The 17,231-nt window shown below is 49.8% G+C and overlaps 1 protein-coding gene across 1 annotated transcript in view; it reads left to right on the top strand.

The window, feature by feature from the left end:
* The first annotated feature begins 16,360 nt into the window (after positions 1-16,360).
* KIF3B (kinesin family member 3B) overlaps positions 16,361-17,231 on the top strand; it is a 46,537-nt gene continuing 45,666 nt past the window's right edge. The window contains 1 exon segment of the mRNA XM_060230526.1: positions 16,361-16,443. The gene's annotated coding sequence lies outside the window, so the exon portion shown is untranslated.

The raw sequence follows: 17,231 nt of genomic DNA, 5'->3' as shown, positions 1-17,231 counted from the left end.
CCCCTCCAGTCCAACACTCTGTGTCACATAAGAACATAAGAGAAGCCATGTTGGATCAGGCCAACGGCCCATACGCTCCAACACTCTGTGTCACATAAGAACATAAGAGAAGCCCTGTTGGATCAGGCCAGTGGCCCATCCAGTCCAACACTCTGTGTCACATAAGAACATAAGAGAAGCCCTGTTGGATCAGGCCAGTGGCCTCTCCAGTCCAACACTCTCTGTGTCACATAAGAACATAAGAGAAGCCCTGTTGGGTCAGGCCAGTGGCCCCTCCAGTCCAACACTCTGTGTCACATAAGAACATAAGAGAAGCCATGTTGGATCAGGCCAATGGCCCATACGCTCCAACACTCTGTGTCACATAAGAACATAAGAGAAGCCCTGTTGGATCAGGCCAGTGGCCCCTCCAGTCCAACACTCTGTGTCACATAAGAACATAAGAGAAGCCCTGTTGGATCAGGCCAGTGGCCCCTCCAGTCCAACACTCTCTGTGTCACATAAGAACATAAGAGAAGCCCTGTTGGATCAGGCCAGTGGCCCCTCCAGTCCAACACTCTGTGTCACATAAGAACATAAGAGAAGCCCTGTTGGATCAGGCCAGTGGCCCCTCCAGTCCAACACTCTGTGTCACATAAGTACATAAGAGAAGCCCTGTTGGATCAGGCCAGTGGCCCCTCCAGTCCAACACTCTGTGTCACATAAGAACATAAGAGAAGCCCTGTTGGATCAGGCCAGTGGCCCCTCCAGTCCAACACTCTGTGTCACATAAGGACATAAGAGAAGCCCTGTTGGATCAGGCCAGTGGCCCCTCCAGTCCAACACTCTGTGTCACATAAGAACATAATAGAAGCCCTGTTGGATCAGGCCAACAGCCCATCCAGTCCAACACTCCGCGTCACATAAGAACATAAGAGAAGCCCTGTTGGATCAGGCCAATAGCCCATCCAGTCCAACACTCTGTGTCACATAAGAACATAAGAGAAGCCCTGTTGGATCAGGCCAATGGCCCCTCCAGTCGAATGCTCTGTGTCACACAGTGCCCAAAAAATTCCAGGTGCCATCAGAAGGTCCCTCAGTGAGGCCAGGACACTAGAAGCCCTCCCACTGTTGCCCCCCCCCCCAGAACCAAAAATACAGAGCATCACTGCCCCAGACATAAGAACATAAGAGAAGCCATGTTGGATCAGGCCAATGGCCCATCCAGTCCAACACTCTGTGTCACACAGTGGCCAAAAAAACCAGGCGCCATCAGGAGGTCCACCAGTGGGGCCAGGACTCTAGAAGTGTTCACACCGTGCCCCCCCCCCAGCACCAAGAATACAGAGCATCACTGCCCCAGACAGAGAATTCTACCTATAGCCACTGATGGACCTCTGCTCCATAAGCTTATCCTGTCCCCTCTTGAAGCTGTCTATGCTTGTAGCCGCCACCACATAAGAACATAAGAAAAGCCATGTTGGATCAGGCCAACGGCCCATCAAGTCCAACACTCTGTGTCACACAGTGGCAAAAAATTTTATATACACACATACACTGTGGCTAATAGCCACTGATGGACCTGTGCTCCATATTTTTATCTAAACCCTTCTTGAATGTGGCTATACTTGTGGCCGCCACCACCTCCTGTGGCAGTGAATTCCACATGTTAATCACCCTTTGGGTGAAGAAGTGCTTCCTTTTATCCGTTTTAACCTGTCTGCTCAGCAATTTCATCGAATGCCCACGAATTCGTGTATTGTGAGAAAGGGAGAAAAGGACTTCTTTCTCTACTTTCTCCATCCCATGCATTATCTTGTAAACCTCTATCATGTCACCCCGCAGTCGACGTTTCTCCAAGCTAAAGAGTCCCAAGCGTTTTAACCTTTCTTCATAGGGAAAGTGCTCCAGCCCTTTAATCATTTTAGTTGCCCTTCTCTGGACTTTCTCCAATGCTATAATAATATATAATAATAATATAATATAATATCCTGTGTGAGACAGGAGGCTGGACTAGATGGACCCTCACTGGTCTGATCCAGCAGGGCTCTTCTGATGACCTTATGAAGGCCTCGGTCTCTCTGCCCTGTTGTTGGCCCGCCAGAGGAACTGGCTGGCCACTGTGTGAGACAGGAGGCTGGACTAGATGGACCCTCACTGGTCTGATCCAGCAGGGCTCTTCTGATGTCCTTATGAAGGCCTTGGCCTCTCTGCCCTGTTGTTGGCCCTCCAGAGGAACTGGCTGGCCACTGTGTGAGACAGGAGGCTGGACTAGATGGACCCTCACTGGTCTGATCCATCAGGGCTCTTCTGATGTCCTTATGAAGGCCTTGGCCTCTCTGCCCTGTTGTTGGCCCTCCAGAGGAACTGGTTGGCCACTGTGTGAGACAGGAGGCTGGACCAGATGGACCCTCACTGGTCTGATCCAGCAGGGCTCTTCTGATGTCCTTATGAAGGCCTTGGCCTCTCTGCCCTGTTGTTGGCCCTCCAGAGGAACTGGCTGGCCACTGTGTGAGACAGGAGGCTGGACTAGATGGACCCTCACTGGTCTGATCCATCAGGGCTCTTCTGATGTCCTTATGAAGGCCTTGGCCTCTCTGCCCTGTTGTTGGCCCTCCAGAGGAACTGGCTGGCCACTGTGTGAGACAGGAGGCTGGACTAGATGGACCCTCACTGGTCTGATCCATCAGGGCTCTTCTGATGTCCTTATGAAGGCCTTGGCCTCTCTGCCCTGTTGTTGGCCCTCCAGAGGAACTGGTTGGCCACTGTGTGAGACAGGAGGCTGGACCAGATGGACCCTCACTGGTCTGATCCAGCAGGGCTCTTCTGATGTCCTTATGAAGGCCTTGGCCTCTCTGCCCTGTTGTTGGCCCTCCAGAGGAACTGGCTGGCCCCTGTGTGAGACAAAATGCTGGACTAGATGGACCCTCCCTGGTCTGATCCAGCAGGGCTCTTCTGATGTCCTTATGAAGGCCTTGGCCTCTCTGCCCTGTTGTCCCTCCAGAGAAACTGGTTGGCCACTGTGTGAGACAGGAGGCTGGACCAGATGGACACTTGGTCTGATCCAGCTGGGCTGCTTCTTTGCTCTCATGATGACGGGACGGGCTGTGCTTAATAAAAGCCATATTTTAACTTTAAAAAAACAAAACAAAATGACTTGTATTTTTTCACAATAAAACAAATTAGTTTTTGCCTTGAATCTTTTCTTTATACATTGAACTGTTTATCCTGCATTTGCTTGTAGCTGGTGAGCCATATAGAGGTGGTATTGTGCTGCTCTTTTAAAAAAGTGAAGGTGGATGCAGAGATCTGGATCTTGAAGTGCTGTCCTATAGAGGATGGCGTGGAATTGTTTTCTGTGACCCCAGAAGGTAGGACCAGAACCAATGGGTTGAAATTAAATCAAAAGTGTTTCCGGCTCAACATTAGGAAGAACTTCCTGACCGTTAGAGCAGTTCCTCAGTGGAACAGGCTTCCTCTTTGGGAGGTGGTGGGCTCTCCTTCCTTGGAGGTGTTTAAACAGAGGCTAGATGGCCATCTGACAGCAATGAAGATCCTGTGAATTTAGGGGGAGGCGTTTGTGAGTTTCCTGCATTGTGCAGGGGGTTGGACTGGATGACCCTAGAGGTCCCTTCCAGCTCTGTGATTCTAAAAACTTCCTGACCACTAGAGTGGTTCCTCAGTAGAACAGGCTTCCTCCTCGGGAGGTGGTGGGCTCTCCTTCCTTGGAGGTTTTGAAGCACAGTCTAGCTGGGCATCTGGCAGCAATGAGGATCCTGTGAATTTAGGGGGAGGTGTTTGTGAGTTCCCTGCATTGTGCAGGGGGTTGGACTAGATGACCCTGGAGGTCCCTTCCAACTCTGAGAGTGTGTGACTCTATGATTCTAAATGGACTGTGAATTTCAACTTAATGTGGAAATATTGTGATTTAAAATATTGTTTAAAATATCGTTTTCAATATATATTAGCTAAAGCTCTCACAGAGTGTTCCCCTATATACCTTACTCACACCCGTGAGCTCTCTGGTTTCGCATTCACTCACAAGTGATTCCCGGGTTTGATTCCCCACTCCTCCACCTGCACCTGCTGGAATGGCCTTGGGTCAGCCAGAGCTCTCTTATCTGGAAGAAGTGGGTTTTATTCCCCACTCCTCCACCTGCACCTGCTGGAATGGCCTTGGGTCAGCCAGAGCTCTCTTATCTGGAAGAAGCGGGTTTTATTCCCCACTCCTCCACCTGCACCTGCTGGGATGGCCTTGGGTCAGCCAGAGCTCTCTTATCTGGGAGAACCGGGTTTTATTCCCCACTCCTCCACCTGCACCTGCTGGAATGGCCTTGGGTCAGCCATAGCTCTCTTATCTGGGAGAATCTGGTTTGATTCCCCACTCCTCCACCTGCACCTGCTGGAATGGCCTTGGGTCAGCCAGAGCTCTCTTATCTCGTAGAACCGGGTTTGATTCCCCACTCCTCCACTTGCAGCTGCTGGAACGGTCTTAGGTCAGACAGAGCTCTTTTATCTAGGAGAACTGGGTTTGATTCCCCACTCCTCCACTTGCAGCTGCTGGAATAGCCTTGGATCAGCTAGAGCTCTGGCAGAGTTGTCCTTGAAAGGGCAGCTGCTGGGAGAGCCCTCTCAGCCCCACCCATCTCACATGATGTCTGTTGTGGGGGAGGAAGGGAAAGGAGATTGTGAGCCACTCCGAGTCTCTGATTTAGAGAAAAGGGCAGGGTATAAATCTGCAGTCTTCTTCTCTCTAAGTCCCAACGCCCTGATAGTTGGCTTGGAGATAGTTGGCATTTATCTCTTAAAATCACCAAGGTAAGCCAGCCAGTAGCTTGGAGAATGCATTTATAGTTAAAGTTGCTGTCTTTCCACCCCTTTCCCCTTCCCTTTCCTGAAATTTTGATGCCTCTGCCTCAAAAAACAGCCCCTCTAGAGCCCCGGATACCCACGGATCAATTTTCCATGGGAATCGATCTCCTTAGGGAAGAATGGAGTGCCCAGCAGACATTTCCCTCCCCCCGCCCCACTTTCTGCTAACCCTGAAGCAGGAAGGGGGGCTTCCAAACCTGGAGATCCCCTGCCCCCGCCTGGGAATTCGTGACAAACAACACTGATGTAAATAGGCTACCATACTTTTTTTAAATATATAACGACTTAACGATAGTCGTGCTTTTTAAATATAAAACTACTTTTAGACTGACAAACGTCTTTGATGGACAAATACACAATAACACCCGTAGGAGACACGTAAACCAATTTCAACAGAGCCCATGGGATTTTAGCGGTGCAACATACAGGTAACTAGTTCCGATAAATGCGTTTCGTGTTACACTTCGTCAGTATTCCAAAAGTTCTTGTCTTGCTGAGCTGTACACAATAAAGGGGTAACGCAGCTTCCTTCGCTCAAAGCAGGTGCAAATTCTTCCGATTTATTCCTGGCCAAAATTCCCATCCAAGCGCTGAGGCTTCCTGTAGGAACTACCTTAAAAATGCAAACAAAATACTAATAAAGGTTAGAACAAAGCAGTCGACAAGTGCACCTTTAAGACCAACTAAGTTTTACTTAGAATGTAAGCTTTCGCATGTTCTTCAGCAGACTTCATCAGACAAAATGGGAATGGAAGCAGCAGTTCTTTATATAAGTGGGCAGTGTAGAATCATGGGTATGTTTTTAGCAGATTAAAAGGATCACAAAAAGGGATCTGTGTTCGTTAACGTTAAGACAAAGCAGGGTGAAAAAACACTGGAGGGTGATATCAAGAATTTATATATATATATATATATATATATATATCTCAGTTTGGCTTCGCGAACGAAGATTTAAGAAGGGTGCAGTAGTCCACATTTGCTGCAGGTTCGCTGGTGGCTGACAAGACCAATGCGGGACAGGCAGGTCCAACCACAGTGGCTGCAGGGAAAAGTCTGATTTGGGGTTGGTGCTGTAGCAGTGCGATTCTTCCTCAGTCTCCTTTTGTCCTCAAGACCAGCTATGCGTGCGTTCTCAAAGGAAGAGACAGCCTGGTGGATGGTGTGCCTCCGTGCTTTGCGATCTGAGGCTAGGTCAGACCACTGGGGATGGTTGATGCGACAGGTGCCAAGGGATTTCTTCAAGGAGTCCTTGTACCTCTTCTTTGGTGCCCCTCTATTTCGATGGCTGATGGAAAGTTCGCCATACAGGGCAATCTTGGGAAGGCGGTGGTTTTCCATCCTGGAAATATGCCCTGCCCAGCGCAGCTGCGTCTTCAATAGCAGTGCCTCGATGCTGGTAACCTCCGCCCGCTTGAGAACTTCAGTGTTGGTCACAAAGTCACTCCAGTGGATGTTGAGGATGGTGCGAAGGCAGCGCTGATGAAAGCGCTCAAGGAGTCGCAGGTATATATATATATATATATATATATATATATATTTATTTATTTATTTTATTTGGGATTTGTATCCCGCCCTTCCCACAAGTGGCTCAGGGCGGCTTCCAACAACTAATCAAACATAAATTTAACAATTTTAAATATAAAACAATTAAATAATTAACATTTAAACATTAAAACCAGTAACATTTCACTTCATAAAAACAATACAGCTTAAAACCAATAACATGTCATTTTATATAACAGATGGCTGGCCAGTTACGTCAAGTTTTATCCCGGCTAGGTGTAGGCTAGCCGGAAGAGGGTCGTCGTACAGGCCCTGCGGAATTGAGCCAAGTCCCGCAGGGCCCTCACCTCTTCCTCACCTCACCTCTCTCTATATATAATTTATATAAACCCACATATTAAGTCCACATATTAAGTCCCGCAGGGCCCTCACCTCTTCCTCACCTCACCTCTATATATATATAATTTATATAAACCCACATATTAAGAATTGCTGCTTCCACTCCCATTTTGTCTGATGAAGTCTGCTTAAGAGCACACGAAAGCTGACATTCTGAATAAAACTTAGTTGGTCTTAAAGGTACCACTTGTCTACTGCTTTGTTCTATTGCTTCAGACCAACACGGCTGCCTACTGGGAGCTAATAAAGGTTGTTATTAGACTAATATGGTGCATTTCAGGTACCCAGGGATGAAATCACAACTTAATCTCCAAATTATACCATTTAACCATTACAGGGAACGTATACTCTTAAAAACTCGCCCATCGTTGCAATGTGCTTTTCTATAAGGAGCAAGCCTATTTATCTGGTTTCAACCTTCAGTTTTAATATTGGCATAACGCTCTCAAGTTGAAAGCAATGCAGCGATGAGACAATCCTTTATACATTTCTTATAAAAGAAAGTGTGTATTTTTGTATGAAAGACATTTGTCAATCTAAAAGTAGTTTTATATTTTAAAAGTATGTATATTGTTAAGTAAAGGTAAACGGTAAAGGTGGTCCCCCGTGCAAGCACCAGTCGTTTTTGACTCTGGGGTGATGTTGCTTTCACAATGTTTTGATGGCAGACTTTCTACGGGGTGGTTTGCCCTTGCCTTCCCCAGTCATCTACGCTTTCCCCTCAGCAAGCTGGGGACTCCTTTGACCGACCTCGGAAGGATGGAAGGCTGAGTCAACCTGGAGCCGGCTACCTGAACCAGCTTCCGCCAGGATCAAACTCAGATCGTGAGCAGAGCTTAGGACTGCAGTACTGCAGCCTTACCACTCTGCGCCACGGGGCTCTTATATTGTTAAGCAATTGAACATATGAACATATGAAGCTGCCTTATACTGATCAGACCCTCGGTCCATCAAAGTCAGTATTGTCTTCTCTGACTGGCAGCAGCTCTCCAGGGTCTCAAGCGGAGGTTTTTCACACCTACTTGCCTGGACCCTTTTTAGTTGGAGATGCCGGGGATTGAACCTGGGACCTTCTGCTTCCCAAGCAGATGCTCTACCACTGAGCCACCGTCCCTCCCCAAGCCACCGTCCCTTCCCAAATTATATATATAAAAAAGTATGGCAGCCTATTTACAGTATGGCAGCCTATTTTTTTGGTTTTTTGTCATGTATCTCCACTGAACACATGAAGCTGCCTTATACTGAATCAGACCCTTGGTCCATCAAAGTCAGTCTTGTCTACTCAGACTGGCAGCGGCTCTCCAGGGTCTCAAGCAGAGGTTTTTCACACCTATTTGCCTGGACCCTTTTTAGTTGGAGATGCCGGGGATTGAACTTGGGACCTTCTGCTTCCAAGCAGATGCTCTGCCACTGAGCCACCGTCCCTCCCCTGCTCTCCAGGGTCTCAAGCTGAGGTTTTTCACGCCTCCTTGCCTGGACCCTTTTGAGTTGGAGATGCCGGGGATTGAACCTGGGACCTTCTGCTTACCAAGCAGAGGCTCTACCACTGAGCCACCGTCCCTCCCCTTGTGATCCCCTTGTTGATTATTGCCCCACCTGGGGCCTGGCAACCCCCCCAGTCGAGCAGCATTCTAATCAGTCCCTGTGAGGTCTCTTTAATCAAGTGGAAACCAAGAATCTGCACACAGTAGCTGGGGTCGCAAGGCACCCACGAAGCAAAAGGCAACGGGCCGCTGGACCAGCTCTGCTACTGGAGGCCTTCAGCCCTCCAATTCAGTTCCCTTGCCCTCTTCCAAAAAGTCCCATAAAAGCCATTTATCACAATCAAAACACTTCTCATCGATAACAGCTCTCCCTTGGGTTTGTATCCTTCCATCGATTTCCCCCTTTCCTCAGCCACAGTCTCATCCATCATGTTAATTCCTCCCGCAACATCTTCTCCAGCAGAATGAAGTCGCTGGGCCTTGAGATCGAATCTAAATTCCTAGAAGTCTCGTTGGCCTCGGAAGAATGGGGATCACGTGAACATATATCATATGAACATATGAAGCTGCCTTATGCTGAATCAGACCCTTGGTCCATCAAAGTCAGTATTGTCTACTCAGACTGGCAGCGGCTCTCCAGGGTCTCAAGATGAGGTTTTTCACGCCTACTTGCCTGGACCCTTTTAGCTGGAGATTGAACCTGGGAGCTTCTGTTTACCAAGCAGATGCTCTACCACTGAGCCACCGTCCCTCCCCAACGTGGAACCAGGTTGTGTCCAAATGACCATTTGGCAATTTAGAGTTGCCAGAGTCCAATTCAAGAAATATCTGGGGGCTTTGGGGGTGGAGTCAGGAGATATTGGGGCAGAGCCAGGGGCAAGGGTGTGACAAGCATTATTGAACTTCAAAGGGAGTTCTGGCCATCACATTTAAAGGGACAGCACACTTTTAAAATACCTTCCTTCTATCTATAGGAAATAATGAAGGATAGGGGCACCTTCTTTTGGGGCTCATAGAATTGGACCTCCTGGTCCAATCTTTTTGAAACTTGGGGGGTATTTTGGGGAGAGGCACTAGATGCCATACTGAAAATTTGGTGCCTCTACCTCAAAAAAATAGCCCCCCCAGAGCCCCCAATACCCGCGGATCAATCCCCATTCCCTATGGCAGGGGTGGCACACGGTAGCTCTCCAGAAGTTTTTTGCCTACAACACCCATCAGCTCCAGCCATTGGTCATGGAATCCTTCTCCATAGGGAATAATTGCCCAGTAGACATTTCCCTCCCCCCCGCCTCCGCTTTCTGATGATCCTAAGGCAGGGGGGAGGGCCTTCAGTGTGCGGACTCTTATCTGGGAGAACCGGGTTTGATTCCCCACTCCTCCACTTGCACCTGCTGCTAGCATGGCCTTGGGTCAGCCATAGCTCTGGCAGAGGTTGTCCTTGAAAGGGCAGCTGCTGTGGGGAGCCCTCTCCAGCCCCACCCACCTCACAGGGTGTCTGTTGTGGGGGAGGAAGGTAAAGGAGATTGTGAGCCGCTCTGAAACTCTTCGGAGTGGAGGGCGGGATATAAATCCAATATCTTCATCTACCTCACAGGGTGTCTGTTGTGGGGGAGGAAGGGAAAGGAGATTGTGAGCCGCTCTGAGACTCTTCGGAGTGGAGGGCGGGATATAAATCCAATATCTTCATCTACCTCACAGGGTGTCTGTTGTGGGGGAGGAAGGGAAAGGAGATTGTGAGCCGCTCTGAGACTCTTGGGAGTGGAGGGCGGGATATAAATCCAATATCTTCATCTACCTCACAGGGTGTCTGTTATGGGGGTGAAAGGGAAAGGAGATTGTGAGCCGCTCTGAGACTCTTTCGAGTGGAGGGCGGGATATAAATCCAATATCTTCATCTACCTCACAGGGTGTCTGTTGTGGGGGAGGAAGGGAAAGGAGATTGTGAGCCGCTCTGAGACTCTTCGGAGTGGAGGGCGGGATATAAATCCAATATCTTCATCTACCTCACAGGGTGTCTGTTGTGGGGGAGGAAGGGAAAGGAGATTGTGAGCCGCTCTGAGACTCTTCGAAGTGGAGGGCGGGATATAAATCCAATATCTTCATCTACCTCACAGGGTGTCTGTTGTGGGGGAGGAAGAGAAAGCAGATTGTGAGCCGCTCTGAGACTCTTCGGAGTGGAGGGCGGGATATAAATCCAATATCTTCATCTAACTCACAGGGTGTCTGTTGTGGGGGAGGAAGAGAAAGGAGATTGTGAGCCGCTCTGAGACTCTTCGGAGTGGAGGGCGGGATATAAATCCAATATCTTCATCTACCTCACAGGGTGTCTGTTGTGGGGGAGGAAGAGAAAGGAGATTGTGAGCCGCTCTGAGACTCTTCGGAGTGGAGGGCGGGATATAAATCCAATATCTTCATCTACCTCACAGGGTGTCTGTTGTGGGGGAGGAAGGGAAAGGAGATTGTGAGCTGCTCTGAGACTCTTCGAAGTGGAGGGCGGGATATAAATCCAATATCTTCATCTACCTCACAGGGTGTCTGTTGTGGGGGAGGAAGAGAAAGCAGATTGTGAGCCGCTCTGAGACTCTTCGGAGTGGAGGGAGGGATATAAATCCAATATCTTCATCTAACTCACAGGGTGTCTGTTGTGGGGGAGGAAGAGAAAGGAGATTGTGAGCCGCTCTGAGACTCTTCGGAGTGGAGGGCGGGATATAAATCCAATATCTTCATCTACCTCACAGGGTGTCTGTTGTGGGGGAGGAAGAGAAAGGAGATTGTGAGCCGCTCTGAGACTCTTCGGAGTGGAGGGCGGGATATAAATCCAATATCTTCATCTACCTCACAGGGTGTCTGTTGTGGGGGAGGAAGGGAAAGGAGATTGTGAGCCGCTCTGAGACTCTTCGGAGTGGAGGGCGGGATATAAATCCAATATCTTCATCTACCTCACAGGGTGTCTGTTGTGGGGGAGGAAGGGAAAGGAGATTGTGAGCCGCTCTGAGACTCTTTGGAGTGGAGGGCGGGATATACATCCAATATCTTCATCTACTTCACAGGGTGTCTGTTGTGGGGGGGGAAGGTAAAGGAGTTTGTGAGCCGCTCTGAGACTCTTCGGAGTGGAGGCCGGGATATAAATCCAATATCTTCATCTACCTCACAGGGTGTCTGTTGCGGGGGAAGGGAAAGGAGATTGTGAGCCGCTCTGAGACTCTTCGGAGTGGAGGGCGGGATATAAATCCAATATCTTCATCTACTTCACAGGGTGTCTGTTGTGGGGAGGGAAGGTAAAGGAGATTGTGAGCCGCTCTGAGACTCTTCGGAGTGGAGGGCGGGATATAAATCCAATATCTTCATCTACCTCACAGGGTGTCTGTTGCGGGGGAAGGGAAAGGAGATTGTGAGCTGCTCTGAGACTCTTTGGAGTGGAGGGCGGGATATAAATCCAATATCTTCATCTACCTCACAGGGTGTCTGTTGTGGGGGAGGAAGGGAAAGGAGATTGTGAGCCGCTCTGAGACTCTTCGGAGTGGAGGCCGGGATATAAATCCAATATCTTCATCTACCTCACAGGGTGTCTGTTGCGGGGGAAGGGAAAGGAGATTGTGAGCCGCTCTGAGACTCTTCGGAGTGGAGGGCGGGATATAAATCCAATATCTTCATCTACTTCACAGGGTGTCTGTTGTGGGGAGGGAAGGTAAAGGAGATTGTGAGCCGCTCTGAGACTCTTCGGAGTGGAGGGCGGGATATAAATCCAATATCTTCATCTACCTCACAGGGTGTCTGTTGCGGGGGAAGGGAAAGGAGATTGTGAGCTGCTCTGAGACTCTTTGGAGTGGAGGGCGGGATATAAATCCAATATCTTCATCTACCTCACAGGGTGTCTGTTGTGGGGGAGGAAGGGAAAGGAGATTGTGAGCCGCTCTGAGACTCTTCGGAGTGGAGGGCGGGATATACATCCAATATCTTCATCTACTTCACAGGGTGTCTGTTGTGGGGGGGGAAGGTAAAGGAGATTGTGAGCCGCTCTGAGACTCTTCGGAGTGGAGGGCGGGATATAAATCCAATATCTTCATCTACCTCACAGGGTGTCTGTTGCGGGGGAAGGGAAAGGAGATTGTGAGCTGCTCTGAGACTCTTTGGAGTGGAGGGCGGGATATAAATCCAATATCTTCATCTACCTCACAGGGTGTCTGTTGTGGGGGAGGAAGGGAAAGGAGATTGTGAGCCGCTCTGAGACTCTTCGGAGTGGAGGGCGGGATATAAATCCAATATCTTCATCTACCTCACAGGGTATCTGTTGTGGGGGAGGAAGGGAAAGGAGATTGTGAGCCGCTCTGAGACTCTTCGGAGTGGAGGGCGGGATATACATCCAATATCTTCTTCTTCTTCTTCTGCATGCCAAGCAGATGCTCTACCCCTGTTGGGCTTTTTCTAAGCCCTGGACATAGTCATTATTATTCAAAGGTGGGATACTTTTATTACTGACACACTGTTGTTATTCGGATGTGGTGGATCAACCAGGGCTCTTTTTCTGAGGTGGAAAGAGGTGTTGGAACTCTCTGGAGAGGGAAATGCAGGAGAAACAAACCGGTGGCCCTCATGAACTTTTAAACATTTTTGGAGAACTTTGTTTCCACAAGGAGGTCCTGGAATGCCCTTCCACCCTGTTCCCTCAGGGAAAAAAGACCTATTATTATTGCTTATTATTCCAAAGCAAGTAATTTATTGTTATTAATTCAAAATAATAATTTGGTGTTTAAAAAAGTAAGACAGATGACGATGATGGACATATTTGGCATCACACTTTTTCAACAGTGGGACATAAGGTTGCCAGCTCAGGTTGGGAGATTCCTGGAGATTTTGGGGATGAAGCCTGGGGGACGGAGCTCAGCGGGGATGTGATGCTATAATAGAATCCACTCTCCAAAACTGCCATTTCCCCCATTAACTGATTTGTATAGATCTGTATAGATCAGTTAGGGGGGGAGGAATGGCAGTTTTGGAGGGTTAGGATTGCCAAGTCCAATTCAGGAAATATCTGGAGACTTTGGGGGTGGAGCCAGGAGACTTTGGGGTGGAGCCAGGAGACATTAGGGGTGGAGCCAAGATCAAGGCTGTGACAAGCATAACTGAACTCCAAAGGGAGTTCTGGCCATCACATTTAAAGGGACGGCACACCTTTTCAATGCCTTCCTTCCATAGGAAATAATGAAGGATAGGGGCACCTTCTTTTGGGGCTCACAGAATTGGACCCCCTGGTCCAATCTTTTTGAAACTTGGGGGGTATTTTGGGGAGAGGCACTAGATGCTATACTGAAAATTTGGTGCCTCTACCCCCAAAAAACAGCCCCCCCAGAGCCCCAGATACCCGCGGATCAATTCTCCATGATTTTCTATGGGAATAAATCTCCATAGGGAATACTAGAGTTCCCAGCAGACATTTCCCTCCCCTCCCCCTGCTTTCTGAGGACCCTGAAGCGGGGGGAGGGTCTCCAAACCGGGGGATCCCCTGCCCCCACCTGGGGATTGGCAACCCTATGGAGGGTGGATCTGTACAGATTAGTTAGAATTCCGGGAGATCTCTAGCCGCCACCTAGGGGCTTAAAAAACCAGAGAACCACAGTGAAGGTTAACAGCAATCAAAAAATAACTGTGGAAAAAATCACGAAAAACGATAAATACAATTTCTAACACTTTAAACGGAATTCAAAAAGCAGCAGCCCAAACAATTCCATGGAAAAATCAGCAATTCTACCAAACCCTTAACCTCTACAGCATCTAAAAGATCACATTCATAACAATACAATTCATAGCACTATTCATAAATTGCAGGAAACCATTCATTAAAGTCCTAAAGTACGTCGTTGCCTCCGAAGACTTTCAAAGATTTAGAAAGACGAGCCTGCCGCTCCTTTCGTGGTGCTTTAGGACTTTAATGAATGGTTTACTGTAATTTAGCAGTCCCGTGGCGTAGAGTGGTAAAACAGCAGTGCTGCAGTACTGTGGGTCTGAACTCTCTGCTCACGACCCGAGTTCGATCCCCAACGGAAGCTGGGTTTTCAGGTCGCTGGCTCGAGGTTGACTCAGCCTTCCATCTGTCTGAGGTCGGTCAAATGAGTCCCCAGCTTGCTGGGGGGGAAAGTGTAGATGACTGGGGAAGGCAACAGCAAACCACCCCGTAAGAAGTCTGCCGTGAAAACGTTGTGAAAGCAACGTCACCCACCCCAGAGATGGAAACGACTGGTGCTTGCACAGGGGACCTTTCCTTTCCTATACTTAAGAGCCCTGTGATGCAGAGTGTTAAACCTGCAGTCCTAAGCTCTGCTCACGGCCTGAGTTCGATCCCAGCGAAAGCTGGTTCAGGTAGCCAGCCCAAGGTTGACTCAGCCTTCCATCCTTCCGAGGTCGGTCAAATGAGGACCCAGCTTGCTGGGGGGAAAGCGTAGATGACTGGGGAAGGCAATGGCAAACCACCTTGTCAAAAGTCTGCCGTGAAAACGTTGTGAAAGCAACGTCACCCCAGAGACGGAAACGACTGGTGCTTGCACAGGGGACCTTTCCTTTCCTTTCCTATACTTAAGAGCCCTGTGATGCAGAGTGTTAAACCTGCAGTACTGCAGTCCTAAGCTTTGCTCACGGCCTGAGTTCGATCCCTGGCGGAAGCTGGGTTTTCAGGCTTGAGGTTGACTCAGCCTTCCATCCTTTCAAGGTTGATAAAATGAGTCTCCAGCTTGCTGGGGGGGGTGGGGGGAGAATGTAAAAGACTGGGGAAGGCAAGGGCAAACCACCCCATAAAAAGTCTGCCGTGGAAACGTTGTGAAAGCGACGTCACCCCAGAGACGGAAATGACTGGTGCTTGCACAGGGGACCTTTCCTTTAAGAGACCCCGTGGCGCAGAGTGTTAAACCTGCATTACTGCAGTCCTAAGCTCTGCTCACGGCCTGAGTTCGATCCCCAATGCAAAAGAACAGTGGCAGCACAATATATGAAATCCAAAAATACAGCAATACAAACTATTGTGCAAAAAAAAAAAAAAAAAAGCCGTGGGCTCTGATAGCCCAAGCCGCAAATTAAGATATCAAAATGGGCATTTGAGAAAGAACTTGGCTGAAGTTTTCAGTTGACTTACGAAGAAGCTGCAGGAGCAGCGGAACGCAATCAAATCCGGGGTTTGCGTGAAGGCTAGAATTCGTCCTTCAGAAGTCAACAAACAACGGAGGGACTCCTGAGGAACATTATTTTTGAGTCTGTGTACTCATTTTGGAAAACTCAGTGACTGTGTGGGGTCCTCCTTGGTATATTGTTTTGAGACTGTTGTTTTCTATTTATACTGTATGAATGTATGCCCACTGTTGTAGGCTGTTCATTTCATTATAATAGAACTTTATATACACCAGTTAAGAGTGTTTGTTTGTGCACAATAGTTTGTATTGCTGTATTTTTGAGTTCGATCCCCGGCAGAAGCTGGGTTTTCAGGTAGCCGGCTCGAGGTTGACTCAGCCTTCCATTCTTCAGAGGTCAATAAAATGAGTCCCCAGACTGGGGAAGGCAACTGGCAAACCACCCCGTCAAAAGTCTGCCGTGGAAACGTTGTGATGTCCCCCCAGAGTGCTTGCACAGGGGACCTTTCCCTTCCCTTCCCTTCCTGCAATTTATGAGTAGCGCTTATTAACTGCATTGCAATGAATAGGATCTCACAGATGCTGCAGAGATTAAAGTGTTTGCTGGAAGGACTACATTTCCCATGAAAATTATTTCGGCGGCTGCTGCGTTTGTGGAATTCCGTTCCAGCTCTGAGCAACAGCACGCCTCGCTTCGCACCCTTCCCCTCCGTTACGTTTCGGCCGCCTGCCCCCCGGGGGTTGGCAACCGCGGTGGGAAGCCGCCATGGTTACCGATCACGTGCTACCCCAGCCCTTTCCCCTTCTCTCGCCCCGCCCACCGCGCGCGCCCGAGCTTTCCCCGGCGGCGGGAGGGGGCGGGGCCTGTTACCAGGGCGCGGGGGGGAGACGACGCCCGTTGCTAAGACAAGGCCGTCGCTAAGAAAGTGACGGCGAGGGGGCGGGCGGCCCCGTCGCCAAGGAAGTGAGCGGCGGCAACGGCGGCAACGGCGGCTGGGCCTCCCTCCTCCCTCCCTCCGCCTCCTCCCCTCCCGGATCCGGCGCTGCGGCTGCAGCGGCGGGAGGGGGGCTCCATGGTGACGGCGCAGGTGAGTGACCCTCCCTCCCCTTCCCGGGCGGCCTCCTCGGGCGCGCGCGCGCGTGCAAAGCGGGGGGGGGGGGCGGGCGCGGGCACGTGAGGATGCTTCTCCGGGGGCCAGGAGGGTGGAGGTCGCGCCCTTTGCCCAGGGTGGCCTTCTCTGCAGTGAGCCGCCTTCAGCTGCTGGGGTTGCCAATCCCCAGGCGGGGGCGGGGGGGAAGGTTCGTGCCTCCGACGACGGCAAAAGGATAAGTATGCAGAGCGGCGCAGTTTGAGAAGAAGACGGATTGCAGATTTATACCCCGCCCTTCTCTATGAATCAGAGCCTCAGAGCGGCTCACGATCCCCTTTCCCTTCCTCCCCCACAACAGACACCCTGTGAGGCGGGTGGGGCTGAGAGGGCTCTCACGGCTGCTGCCCTTTCAAGGACAACCTCTGCTCTATCTCTGGCTGACCCAAGGCCATTCCAGCAGCTGCAAGCGGAGGAGTGGGGAAGAAGAAGAATTGCAGATTTATACCCCACCCTTCTCTCTGAATCAGAGACTTATAGCAGCTTACAATCTCCTATAGCTTCTTCCCCCACAACAGACACCCTGTGAGGTGGGTGGGGCTGAAAGGGCTCTCACAGAAGCTGCCCTTTCAAGGACAACTCCTACAAGAGCTGTGGCTGACCCGAGGCCATTCCAGCAGCTGCAAGTGGAGGAGTGGGGAAGAAGAATTGCAGATTTATACCCCACCTTTCTCTCTGAATCAGAGACTTATAGCAGCTTACAATCTCCTATAGCTTCTTCCCCCACA

This window comes from Heteronotia binoei, chromosome 2, assembly GCF_032191835.1.
Source record: "Heteronotia binoei isolate CCM8104 ecotype False Entrance Well chromosome 2, APGP_CSIRO_Hbin_v1, whole genome shotgun sequence".
Lineage (NCBI taxonomy): Eukaryota > Metazoa > Chordata > Lepidosauria > Squamata > Gekkonidae > Heteronotia > Heteronotia binoei.
This window is presented reverse-complemented; position numbering and strand designations above follow the sequence as displayed.